The sequence below is a fragment of the Lynx rufus genome, unplaced genomic scaffold (assembly GCF_022079265.1).
Source record: "Lynx rufus isolate CCGP_SWC_20201006 ecotype Redwood Valley unplaced genomic scaffold, mLynRuf1.p SCAF_13, whole genome shotgun sequence".
NCBI classification, from domain to species: Eukaryota; Metazoa; Chordata; class Mammalia; order Carnivora; family Felidae; genus Lynx; species Lynx rufus.
In genome coordinates, this window is record NW_025814827.1 from 61,078,970 (window position 1) to 61,092,843 (window position 13,874).

The following is a 13,874-nucleotide window of genomic DNA, read 5'->3' on the forward strand; positions in this document are numbered from 1 at the left end:
TTAAAAAAAAATAACTTTTATATTTCTGCCACACGCAGAATGGACTAAGGTTAGATTATACCCACAACAACCATAACGCTTTAGCCACTTTTCTCTAATTTCTCTTTTCATTGATCCTGACTTTGTACAATCCCAGTGAAAGAAAAGAATTCTACAGATCCACCTGTCAGGAGCTCAGCTGAGGTTGGAAAAGGAGAGAGAGCTGAGCTGCCAAGTGTCAGAGTAGCTGATTAAAGCCACAAACCAAAAATGAGTTAAGTCTAGTATAAGCAAGAGTCTAAAGCCCCAACTCATCCTGTTCTATTTTCCTGCATGGAATAGCGCTGATGCAGAGGGTCAAGTGGGTCAGTACAGGTATGGGAGTGGTTGTCCTACTGTTGCAGCAGCCCTGAACAAAAGGCTCTAGCAGTTTTATGGACCCTAAGTTAAAGGGCAAGGGTACAAAAGAACTGGGTTCTGAGTGAGAGTGGGGAAAAGTGTCTCTAAGGTTTCTCCCTCCTCCTCCCACCAAGGGAGTCTCAGTAGAGGGGACAGAAGATCTCTGTGCAAGGCCTCCAATAAAAGGACCTAGAAATGCACATATCTTGGCCAGAAATATAAATATGCAAAGAGAATGGCCAGAGGGGTGTACATTGTCCTTGACTACAACTCCTTCCAGAAAGTGCAGTGCCCTAACTGTGCCTTAAGACTGGTGGGGAGGGCAGATCCCCTTTGTTACCACCTGATATCCATCCTGAAAAATCACACATAAAATTTTAAAGGGAAACCAGACTCCTCTTCTTATTTCAAATTAAAGGTTTATACATCCAAAATGGGTCTTAAATGAAAGAGAGAAATAAATTTTATTTGGATAAGACATTAATGTTTTGTTATCAAAGTGAACTGGAATGTTGTTCCTAAAAATTTCTATAAAAGTTATAAAGTAGGTGCTTACTCAGAGTCAGGAAAGAAAAGACATCAGTAAGAATATATAAAGTTTTTTTTTTTTTTCTGACTGGATGCTACCAGTACAGCTTAGTCAATACAAAAATTATATACATAGGCAAATATTAAAATATTTCCCATTTAATGCTTTCTTAATATAAAAGCAATGTGTGTTTGGTGTAAGAAACTACCTAATAAAAAAATGTAAGGTATAATTGAACTGTCAGATATTCCATTGTAACAAGAGAGTGTGTCCTGAATTTTCTCTTTGCTCGTACAAGCATGTATAAGCCTATATAAAAATATGTGTTGCTGTTTATAGGTATATTTGTCTTTTTTTTTAATTTACCAACAGAATCCTATAACTTTTTCTAATGCTCTACTTCCCTAGTACGTGCTATATCTTTAAAGGAAATTAACTTCTGGTGAGAACAAAACAAGTATGTTTTGTTAGTTCCAAGTGTAGGGATAACTGAGGTTGAATCAGTGCCCACAGAGCACCAAATGATAAATGTTGATGCTATTTTTATTAAAATTTTTAAAATTTTCTCTAAGTGTCTAGTTGGTTTAGAATGCAACCATAAAGAAGCAAATCATCTAGTAATTTGCAGAGAATACAGCCGAGTGTCAGGTTCCAAACTCTGAGAAAGGGGAGAACTCTCCTTTGTCCTTGAGAGCAGGACAAGGAGGATTCCTCAGAAGGTACAGGATGGAGGCACTTCAACAAGATTTAGCCAGAGATCTCAGAGATATTTTCTAGAGGACAGACAGAAAAACAGGGAACAATTCAGCTGTCACTCTGAGACTATGTATACTTCCTAGTACATCTAGTCATTATTGTGGACTGGAAAAAGCAGAGAAATTCCTTCTGAATGGAGTAGAATAAGGTTGATGACAACTTTGAATTTGAAATTCGCTCAGTATATCCAAAAATAGAATATATTAAATTTAAAGACACTGTTTTACCTTAGAAAATGCTAATCTACTTTTATTTGCCAAGATTAAAAAAAAAAAAACTTATTCTGTCAAGAGTGGGCATGAGCCCTCCTGGGGAATTTGAGCTTTCTTATAAATAATAAAGAAAGGCACATAACGTTTGCATATTTGAGTAGAAGAGTAAACATTTCAACTCAACTCTAAATGTGAGATAAACAACTCAAGAAAATATCAATGAGTAGGAATGAAAATTAGATAAGCCATGAGCATGTATAGATAATAGAAGATACAAAATTAGAGGATACAGTGGGGAGAATTTAGAAACTTAGAGGGTTTATTTCAGCTTCAGCTTCTTTCATGATAGGACATTAATTTCTGTAGTTTAAATAAAAATATAGCTTAAAATAAGGAAAATGAATTGACTTTAAATTCCCAACGGTATTCCAATATTTTTCTCCTTAACTTTCCTTAGAGAATATTTATTAAACCAACACTACTTGTGGAGAAAAAACAAAACAAAACAAAACGTTGGTTTCAGCAATTCCTTCTGTTTAGTTCTTTTACCATTACAAGTAAAATAAAATATTTTATTAAATATGAATATGGTTGTGTTCACACACATGGTCACACATGTACATACATATATCTATGCAAAAATATCTGTGATTTCTCCCTGAATATATAATCTTCTATACACTCACAAAGGAGAAGGATATGACCATTAACCAGTTAACTTACCTGAACTTTTTTTCTAAGGGACCAAGTGCTTCTTTAGGGTTTTATAATTAGGCCCACCCAAGTATCATCAGACTTGATCAGACTTGGCAAAGGAACATTTTTAATTCACCACAGATGGACAGTTGAATTTCAGAACATCTTTTTGAGAAAAAAAATTAAGAATTTCCAACAGGTGCTGACTTGTCTGGCACTTATATCATAATCCTGTACGTAAATCTGAAGCTGTCTCAACATTACAAATGTTTAAGGACAAACAGATTAAGTCAGCAAAGATGTCAAAAATGACAACTTCCATCTGGATTGTATGGATTCTCAGCAGTCATCAAGATGTTTCCAATTTGTCAAATATGGACTAATAGGAGTAACAGAAAAACATACATATTACTGCAGGTATAAGAAATGGACATTTCAGGAATAACTCAGCAAGATAGTGCACAAACTTATTTATACACTTAGGAATGGCTGACTACAGTGTTTTTGAAGGACGTCTTTTTATTTCATGCTGAATATGTTGCTAGATTGAAGATTGGGACTAGCACAGGCCCAGTGTCTCTGAAGTGAAAAATTAAAGTGTATATCAAAAGAATTTAGAGAATTTGTTTGTATCCACAAATAAAATAAATAAAATATTTAAATCCTTTATTACAACGTAAAAGCTTCCTATTTCCAAAATACCGCAGGGTATTCTGATCCATTTCAATTCTTGTAACTTTATATTCTGTGTTCCCCCCACCCAAAAAAGACATGCTTATGGGCTTATAGGGACTGATTTCTATTAAAATCGAAACAAAAGTGACAATAGAATTGTTTTCTTACCCAGAAGAACTGTAGGTGAAGAAATAGAACATAAAATATACCATTAAGTTGATTGAAGCTATCTTATATTTAAAAATATGTTTTTACTCATTATTTTTATAACATATGTAGTATATATTAAAAGGATTCTTTTGCCTTTCACCTAGCATTATGTGTTTATTTTATTAAGTATTATAAAAGCCTCTGTGAAAAAAGTTTCTTTGGGGGAAAAAAGAAACAATACTGCTGATAAATTAACATATAGATCTGAAAAATGTTAAATTTTGAAGTAATAAAGCATCAATGATGTTAACACTGCTTGACAAGAATTATTTGACATTATACGAATGATCTAGGTTGTCTTCTGATGTGATAAAATCCATTTATTTCAGACTAAAGAATTAATGTACACCTTTTCATCATCAACCTATTAAAAATATTTAGGAGACAATTTGCAGCGACTTCTAATTGTTCTCAAATGACTTTTGGAAAGCAGAAGAAAACTACTTTTCCAATTCTTTTGTTTAGGTGAAGGCTCATTCAATCTCTTAGCACCTTGACCTCCTTAATACACATATGGCAAATGACATAATAGAATCATTTGTTTTTGCCCAACTTTACCTTCACATGTGATTTAATCAAGAATTTTCAAGACTGGAACTATTTCCAGAAGACTTTTTAAAAAGCAAGTTTTTTTCTTATTGTATTCTCAAATATTGTCTTATTTTCAAATTGGCAAAAACATTTTTTGATTTCTTAAAGTGGCTAAATATACATGACTTACAGTCAGAAGAGAGGGAAATGTATTTCCTTGATTGATTTCTTACATTAGACAATGTAATTTTGTATTTTAAAACAGATATTGGAGCATGTTTATAACTTGTTTTATATTAAGTACATCCTTTATTCAGTCTCTAACTTCAATAGAAAGAATGACAACAAAATACTATTTTGTATCCTATGGAAAGTTTGACTATAATGCTAATTTTTTGTTTTTCTTTCAAACATATATACAAATAATCTACAGGTATGCTGTGTGATAACATTATAGAATAAAATTCCATTCACATCTCAGTAATTTATCTATGGCCATTATCACAGAAGTGAATTAGTGTGCATTTTACCGTAAATGTGAAGTATAGGAAATTCATTCATTCAATTTATTTTGTGTAATGCAGGTACTAAATCACATTTTGTTTTTAGGACACACTTTCCCTTTCTTTGCACTTTAATTCCTCCAATACCATGAATTTAATGGAAATTTACTCATTTTAGTAATTTTTTAGACTGGACTTTGGTAAATTTAGTTCAGTGTTAAAGTGTACTACAACGAATTTAGAAAATATATTTCAAAAATCCTGGTTAAACTTGAAGAAATGTAAAATTAAATTTTATCAATACTTTCAAGTTTTAAAATATTTCTTTACCAGGGGTGCCTGGTGGCTCGGTTGGTTAAGCGTCCGACTTTGGCTCAGGTCATGATCTCGCAGTCTGTGAGTTCGAGCCCCACGTCGGGCTCTGTGTTGACGGCTCAGTCTGGAGCCTGCTTCGGATTCTGTGTCTCCCTCTTTCTCTGCCCCTCCCTTCCCTGCTCATGCTCTGTCTCTCTCTCTGTCAAAAATAAATAAACATTAAAAAATTTAAAAAAAAAGTATTTCTTTACCAACATAAACACTCCTATCACTAATGAAAGATATGCTGGGTTCTCTCATATTGATATGATTTGATCATTTCTGAATGATATCATCACTAATAGTGTGGAAATGCTCTCCAATATAGTTAAGACAATGGTTATTTGGACCCCATATTTACAGTCTCCTAGAATCCTTGCATACATGTCCAGTCCTGGAAACACCAAGATGTTACCTCATTCGTACAACCTGGACAGTAATGACAGCCTAAGTAGCATGCCATTTCGTATTTAACAGATGAAAAACCTTGTTTCAAAAGAAATCGCATAAGTAGTAGAAAGTGGAAGTTTGATTTGAACTTCTACATTAGCATACCAGGTACTTTACTTTTATCCACCAATTTGCGCTTTTTTTATATGCCTGAAAGATATATAAAATAATTACCTTGCAATCTGTAACTACTGAAATTCACTGGAATGCAGTCCTCTGTATGATTATTAGTACTATGTTCGTCTTTCACCTGGATTCTTATCATTTGCATTATCAAACAATTTAGCTTATCTTTTTCTCATGTTGTCTGTCTTTATTCTGTTTGAGCTTTTTCATTTATGTGATTGTTGAGAGCACTAATACAATTCCATCAATAATCATTATCACTTTAAGTTCTGTGTTTTTCATTTAAATATCAGAACTGGAAATTATTCCGTTTCAGTTCCAGAAGATCTTTTATTACTGATGCAATTTCATTAAGCATCTTCATTCTTTCCAAAGGTTCTTATCTGTCACCTCCATTAGGTCTATTTTAATAGGTGCCTCTCAGATTTTCCTCTTTTGTTAAAGTTAATGACTTTTGGGATGTGGCTTATAATTTTCCTTTTCTGACTCATGTGACAGGGATTTCTAAGCATGTAAGATATATAAATAAGGATAGTTTATAGATATATATAATATATATATATGTATATATATATATATATATGATATATAAATAAGGATAGTTTGTTAGGCAGCCTTCTATGTGGATATTCATGAACTCTAGCTCCTTCTATCTTGTATACTTGAATTATTTTATTTCTAGTTTATGGGAAGAGGAAAAGAAAAGGTGGAAAGGATATAACCTATAATATAGAAAATATAATCTAGACATGTGTCTATCTGGGACTCTTGAACAATTTTTGTCATGGAATAAGGAGGAGTAGTATCTCAGTAGTATCTTTCAATTATGGGTGAAGTGTTTTATTCACACTATATAGAATGGGACAAATTCAACCCACTACTGCTGCCCAAAAAGTTTTCCACAGGTGCTGGTACCAAAGATTCTGCCAGTAAGGCAGATGCAACTGTCGTAACCTGAGCCCAAGTCAGACGCTTAACCAACTAAGCCACCAAGGAGCCCCTGAAGAACAAATACTGTTAAAATGTCTCTACCACCCAAAGCAACCTACACATTTAATGCAATCCATATAAAAATACCACTAGCATTTTTCAAAGAGCTAGGACAAACAATCCTAAACTCCATATGAAACCAGAAAAGACTCCTGATAGCCAAAGCAATGTTGAAAAAGAAAAGCAAAGCTGGAGGTATCACAATTTTGGATTTTAAGCTATATGACAAAGCTGTAATCATCAAGACAGTATAATACTGGTACAAAAACAGACATATAGATCAATGGAACGGAATAGAAAACCGAGGAGTGGACCCACAACTATATGGTCAACTAGTCTTCAACAAAGTGGGAAGGGATATCAAATGGAAAAAAGACGTTCTCTTCAACAAATGGTACTGGGAAAACTAGACAACAACATGCAGAAGAATGAACCTGGAACACTTTCTTACACCATACAAAAAAGTAAATTCAAAATGGATGAAAGACCTAAATGTGAGGCAGGAAACCTTTAAGATTTTTTTTTTAAGTATATCTACACCCGATGTGGCACTTGGACTTACAACCTCAAGATCAAGAGTTGCATACTTTACCAACTGAGCCAGCCAGGTGCCCTTATCTTTTTTTTCACCAGCAACAAAAACAAAGCAGAAAGAGCCGAAAGCATTTCAAATAGAAATTTCAGAGGAAATAAAATGTCATATACTAGACTTATGTTGACAATGTAATACTGACACTTGTAACAATCTTTTGAGTTTTACGGTTCTGTGAAATAAAATTACATTTATTTCCTGAAATATTATAAAAATAATAAAAGGTAAATCATGTCTATTAATTTTAAATTTTCAAAACTCATGTGATAGGAAATTTATCATTATGAATTATAGAAATATAAAATTCATGATATGGCTAATATAATTTATATGTGGATATAGTCAAGAAATGATATGAAAGAATAATTTTGTCCTCTAGTATTTTAAGGAATTAAACCCTACTAAATAAATAAATAAACAAATAAATAAATAAATCAATGCTGTGTATTTATATACTTTTAAAAGTTACCAAAATAGGGGCTCCTGGGTGGCTCAGTCGGTTAAACGTCCAACTTTGGCTCAGGTCATGATCTCACAGTCCATGGGTTTGAGCCCCGCGTCAGGCTCTGGGCTGACAGCTCAGAGCCTGGAGCCTGTTTCAGATTCTGTATCTTCCTCTTTCTGTCCCTACTCTGCTCCTGCTCTGTCTCAAAAATAAATAAAAACATTAAAAAAAAATTTTTAAGTTACCAAAATAACTAAAAATACTAGTTAAAACTAAGAAAAATTAGAGAAAGGAAAATATAGCAGTAGATAGATCAGTGTGAGTTAAAGAATAGGGAAGTAGTAAATATGAAGAAAAAAAAAGAACAGGGAAGTAGAGATTTAAGAATACTATTTAGTTTGAGGTATTTTTCTTAAGTATGAATAAAACAAACATTGAAAAGTCATTACTGCCAAAGTCTTGTGCTAAAAATGGAAGCAGATCGCAAGGCTACTAACTTTTATTTTATAACCTTTCATTATACTGAATGTTATCTCCGTGTGTGTGTATTATTTTCAATTAAAAGATATTTCTGTTTAGATTAGATGTATGAAGTACATGGTTGGAGATGATAATGAGTTTCCATGGTGCAGTGGAAAGTGTGCTTGAATACCCTTGGAGAAAGACAGATTTTAGTTGTATCTCTGTCTTAACTATTAGATTCTGGCCACCTTTCTTAAAATCTTTTCATTTCTTACTTTCCTTTTATGAAAATACAGTAACTATAGAAGAGCTATATATTTTTCCCTATTTGATTTACAGTGTGATATTCAGTATCCATAAATGTACTTTAAAAAATAAATGGTATTATCTAAACTAGATGGTGATGTTTTATTCAAAGCTTCAGTCTATAATTTTCCTCTTCTAATTCTTATAGCTCTATTATATTTATAAATCTTGTGGTGTCAAGTAAGAAATTTTCTGCCTAAATAAATTACTGATAGTGTAAGAAAAGACATGAGTGGCACTGTGTCTTATATAGCATGTAAAGCTAGTACTGTTTAGATCACTGACTAAATTAGATATACTATGTACCAAAAAATAAAAATGTTGCCATGAGTCATAAGATATTATCTAAAATATGCATGTATTTGGGGAAGAATATATGAATGGTTTGGCAAAATTTATAAAGGAATAAATTAGATACTGTAATTGGGCATTGGCAATGATTTCTGTAATAGCTCAATATTATGGACAAAGAAAGGATTCCTAGTATTAGCAACTACTATTTTATTGTCATTTTAATTAGAATAATTAGGTCTTCTAAGATGATATGACATAGTCCTATAAGGAATCACAGTGTCTTCTTGATTCACTTTACTTTCTATTATAAACCTTAAAATAAAAAACGTGAAGGTGTCATAATCACTACTTATTCTCTGGCATTCAATAGTTATTATATATAATATTACATAGTATATAACATGTTAATGATATAAATATTTAATAATTATATATTTATTATATAATAATATTTAATGTATTATGTAATATTACACATTATATACATATGAATGTATTATATATGTGCGCATATATATGTATATATATATATATACACACACAAACACACACAATGCCAACTGTATGTCAAACATTATGCCAGGACCTAGAAACGAGATTAATGAATAACCTATTGGGGGTGATGGGCATTGAGAAGGGCACTTGTTAGGATGAACACTGGGTGTTGTATGTAAGCAATGGATCATGGGAATGTACCCCCCCCAAAACCAAGAGCACACTGTATACACTGTATATTAGCTCACTTGACAATAAATTTAAAAAAAAATTTAAAAATTTAAGAAAATAGTCTATTGGGGGCTACAAAGAAATAAAATAAGGAAGATGACAATAGAGATGACAAGTGCCCGAGGATATAAATCAACTTTTTAATAGTGTATGGCAATGGACATTTGTATTTTAACTCCATCACTCATAGTTTTAATGAGATTAAAATTTGTAATTGAACACATATTAAAATTTGTAGAGTGGCAAAAGTACATTTATCTCAAGATCATGTATACACAATTACTTAATAGTCATGTTGAGTATATAGAACAAAATGCACAGAATTAACATTCCTAGTATAACTAATGAATCTGAAGAAACACTTTGACCTCATAAAATACAGCAAACTGATGATACAAGATGAAATTTAGAGTCTGAATATACACACTTCTCCTACTTTATTGATTCACTGGGACATGTACAATTGTTCTGCTATCTGGGTGAGACCGTTGAATGCAAGTACTTTAAAGTTGATGTGTTCTTTATTCCCTGATCTGTGCTTTTCCTGATTCAGACTGCCAATAATTTAACTCTTGATGGCCACAGAAGCCCCTTTCATAAGATGGACTTTACGAAGGAAAAATACTGTCTAAAACATCACTTTTGTATAAATGGTTTTTCACTTTCCTGTAGTGTAAACTATGTGTCATAATACTTTCTCAGCAGTATTTTCAAGGACATTTGTTTTTGTGCTATTATGTACTACAAATAATACATACAGCTTCAAAATATGTTGAGATTATCATTATGAATCAGAATTTAGTATTATCCTTGTGAAAACTTTCTCTATGTTTCATTTATGTTAACGCATGCCCCCAAAATAACTGACAAATTCATGAATTTATATGATGCTTTTGTTCTTAAATGGTTTGCAACAAATACCTAAAAACTTGAATTAAAAACCCAAACTATCTTCTGTCCTGAAGAGTCTGATATGCTTTTATATGAATATGTACATGCAACATTTTTGAGTCTAGAGGAGAAATATGTAGTTCATACATATTTTTATCCCAAGGCTATTTTTAAACACTACTGTTGTTGTTGTTGTTTATGACACTGATAGTATTAATAGGAGGGATGGTTATCACTTTAGTCACATAATTGGTTTTATGTAGAATCTTAATACCACTAGAATCTGAATAGTCAGTTTGATTTGATATATGATCAAAAGTAACTTTCTAGTTTTCCTAGAATACAATTTAGGCCAAAAAAAATCTATAGCATTAAAAAAAAAATGAAATAGCACTTAACCTCTTCAATAAACTAGTCTTGTAAACAACTTCAAAAATCATGGTTTCTTATTCACTTTGTAATCACCTAGTAGTGTAAAAAATTCACTAAAAGTCACCTAATCCAGATTAGGTTTTGCCAGGGTATAAAAAGCTGAAGAGAAATTTAGTTATTAAAATTGATGAACTTTGAAAAAGTTCTGGGCTCAGAAAGTGAAGAAGAAAATCTTCATTTATAAAATACTGCTGCTGCTGCTGCTGCTGCTGCTGCTGCTGCTGCTACTACTAATAATAAATCAGATTAAAGGTAAAGAACTCTGACAACGTCTTGTTAGAAAAAGCAAACTACTTGGTTTGAGTGCTGCAAATAGAGATGGATGTTTGGATTTATGTAGTAACCAGAGCTTACTACTGAATAATCAAGTTCAATATGATCTGTATACAGTAGTTCCTCCTCCCACCTTATCTGCAGGACTATGTTCCAGGACCCCCAGTGGATGTCTGAAACTGCAGATATTGCCAAACCCTATATATACTGTCTTTTCCTATGCATACATACCTATCATCAAGTTTAATTTATAAATTAGATCAGTAAGAGATTAGCAATAACTAATAAAAAAATAGAACAATTGTGGCAGTATACTGTGATGGGAGTTATGTGAATGTGGTCTCTCTCTCTCTCTCTCTCAAAATAACTTATTGTACTGTACTCACCCTTCTTCTTGTGATTATGTGAGATGATAAAATGCCTATGTGATGAGGTGAAGTGAGATAAATGATGTAGGCATTATGGCACAGCATTTGACTACTGCTGACCTTCTGACTATACATCAGAAGGAGGATCATTTGCTTCTAGACTGTGGGTGAGGACAGGTAACTAAAACCACAGAAAGCAAAACCATGAGTAAGAGGGATCACTGCAAGTGATCCAGAAGCAGCAGGTTACTGGGAGTATACCTAGCTTAGTGGACTAGATAACTGTGGCCATAAAGTTCTTTTTCTGTGAGAAGGGGAATTGTCCTTCCTCTTCAACATTAAAAGCAATGTTAAACTCCCCAGATGAAGCATCTGATATACAGTAATATAAGCCATGTTGGGTTGGATTTATAATGATAGACATGTTCATCCAGGTCATGGTAAATGCTCTGTTCATGTGAGCACCATTTGCATGGGCATTCCATGTAAACTTACTGCTGTAAATCAAGCAACTGTCCAAATGGCCATATCAGATTTGTTGTCTCAGCTTCCTTTTTTAAGTTTTAGACATGTTAAAAAAAATTAGAGTGATTCATAATAAAATGGGAAAAGACAGAATAGAAGTATTTATTTGATCATTAAGAAGTGGATTGGAGAGCGCCTGGGTGGCTCAGTCGGTTAAGCGGTCGACTTCGGCTCAGGTCATGATCTCGCGGTCCGTGAGTTCGAGCCCCGCGTCAGGCTCTGTGCTGACAGCTCAGAGCCTGGAGCCTGTTTCAGATTCTGTGTCTCCCTCTCTCTGACCCTCCCCTGTTCATGCTCTGTCTCTCCCTGTCTCAAAAATAAATAAAACGTTAAAAAAAAATTAAAAAAAAAAAAAAGAAGTGGATTGGTTAAGGAGACATGGAGCAGTTTGAAATCCAGCACTGTCAGAGGTGAGGTGGACCAATTGGAGACCTTCATCATTTAAGGGCCTAAACAAATCACTCTATTTGACCCAGTTTGGAGGAATTTTAAAAGCCTAAAGGCAGGGGCGCCCGGGTGGCTCAGTTGATTAAGCATCCAACTTCAGCTCAGGTCATGATCATATGACTTGTGAGTTCAAATCCCACATCAGGTTCTGCACTACCAGCTCAGAGCCTGGAGCCTGCTTCACATTCTGTGTACCTCTCTCTCTGTCCATTCCCTCCCTCCCTCTATCTCACAAAAATATACATAATAAATAGATAGATAGATAGATAGATAGATAGATAGATTAATGGAAGTGAGAAACCTGATTTCAAATCATCAGGGTTAAATTAATCAGGAAGAGCATTGACAAAGGGACCAGGGTCCTCTGGCCCAACCCCTGGCTAGGAACCCAAAGCCATATGCATGTATGTGGGTAAATTGGCCAGGGGTAGCAGAAATCTTTCTGAGTCTCCTTGACATGAGAGCCCAATGAGCCATGATTCTAAACCTTTGGTGAAGACCTAACAGAGCTACAATTAGAGTGAAAGTGTATGTATGTGCAACCATTGATGAATTAAGGTGGAAGGTTGGATGAAAATTGTTTTAGAGAAGTTAGGTACAAGCATAAACATTATGAGGCAAGCTAAATTCACTTTTTAAATTTTTTAAAAAATGTATTTTTTAAATTTTTTGTTAAATTTATTTATTTATTTTGAGAGAGAGGGAGCAAAAGCAGGGGAGGAGCAGACAGAGGGAAAGAGAGAATCCCAAGCAGGCTTTGTGCTGTCAGCACAGATCCCCACGCAGGGCTCAAACCCACAAACCAAGGTCATGAGATCATGACCTGAGCCAAAATCAAGAGTCAGATGCTTAAGCAACTGAACCACCCAGGAGCCCCTTAATAATTATGTTAAAGTTTATTTATTTATTTTAAGAGAGAGAGAGAGAGAGAGAAAGCAAGTGAGAGTGAGGGCAAGCAGAGAAGGGGCAGAGAGAGAGAGGGAGAGAATCCCAAGCAGGCTCCATGCTGTCAGCTCAAACCCCATCATGGGGCTCAGTCACAGTCTGTGAGATCATGACCTGAGCTGAAACTAAGAGTCAGGCGCTCCACCGACTGAGCCACCCAGGCAACCCTGAATTCACTTTTAATGAGGAATGGTATTCAGTGGGAAATGATTTGTTTATTAGAATGAGGAGATTTGAAGGAATTCTTTTCCATGAGGAAGACACTACCATGACTCAAATTTTCCTGACACCTAAATGTTGTTTCCTTCCATGAAACACTTTCTGTTTACTTTCATTGCTGTTCTCTACCCATTCTCAGAAGGATGGAATAACTCTTTTCATCATGAGCTTTATCTTTTCAAGAATTACAGTGGTATCTAGTGCCTCTTACCTTACTTTTTAATATCAAGATCTTTCATCCTCCTCCCTTATTACTTAGGTTCGTCTCCTCTACTTCCTCCCCATCACATCACAGAGCCATGGAGCACTCTGGTAGAATGCTGCTTCTGTCCCAGAAAAACCTATTCACCTGATAAGTAAACACTCAAGTTGTTAGTGTGACATTGCCTGCCTTTGTTTCTTTGCTTTACTTCCAAACTCCTTCATAGAAAAACAGGTTTTCATTTTTATATCTGAATCTAATATTATGTAAGCATTAGTTTTCTACTCTTTTTGTAACTATTTTGGTGACTTAAAATAAAACAAATTTATGAACTTAG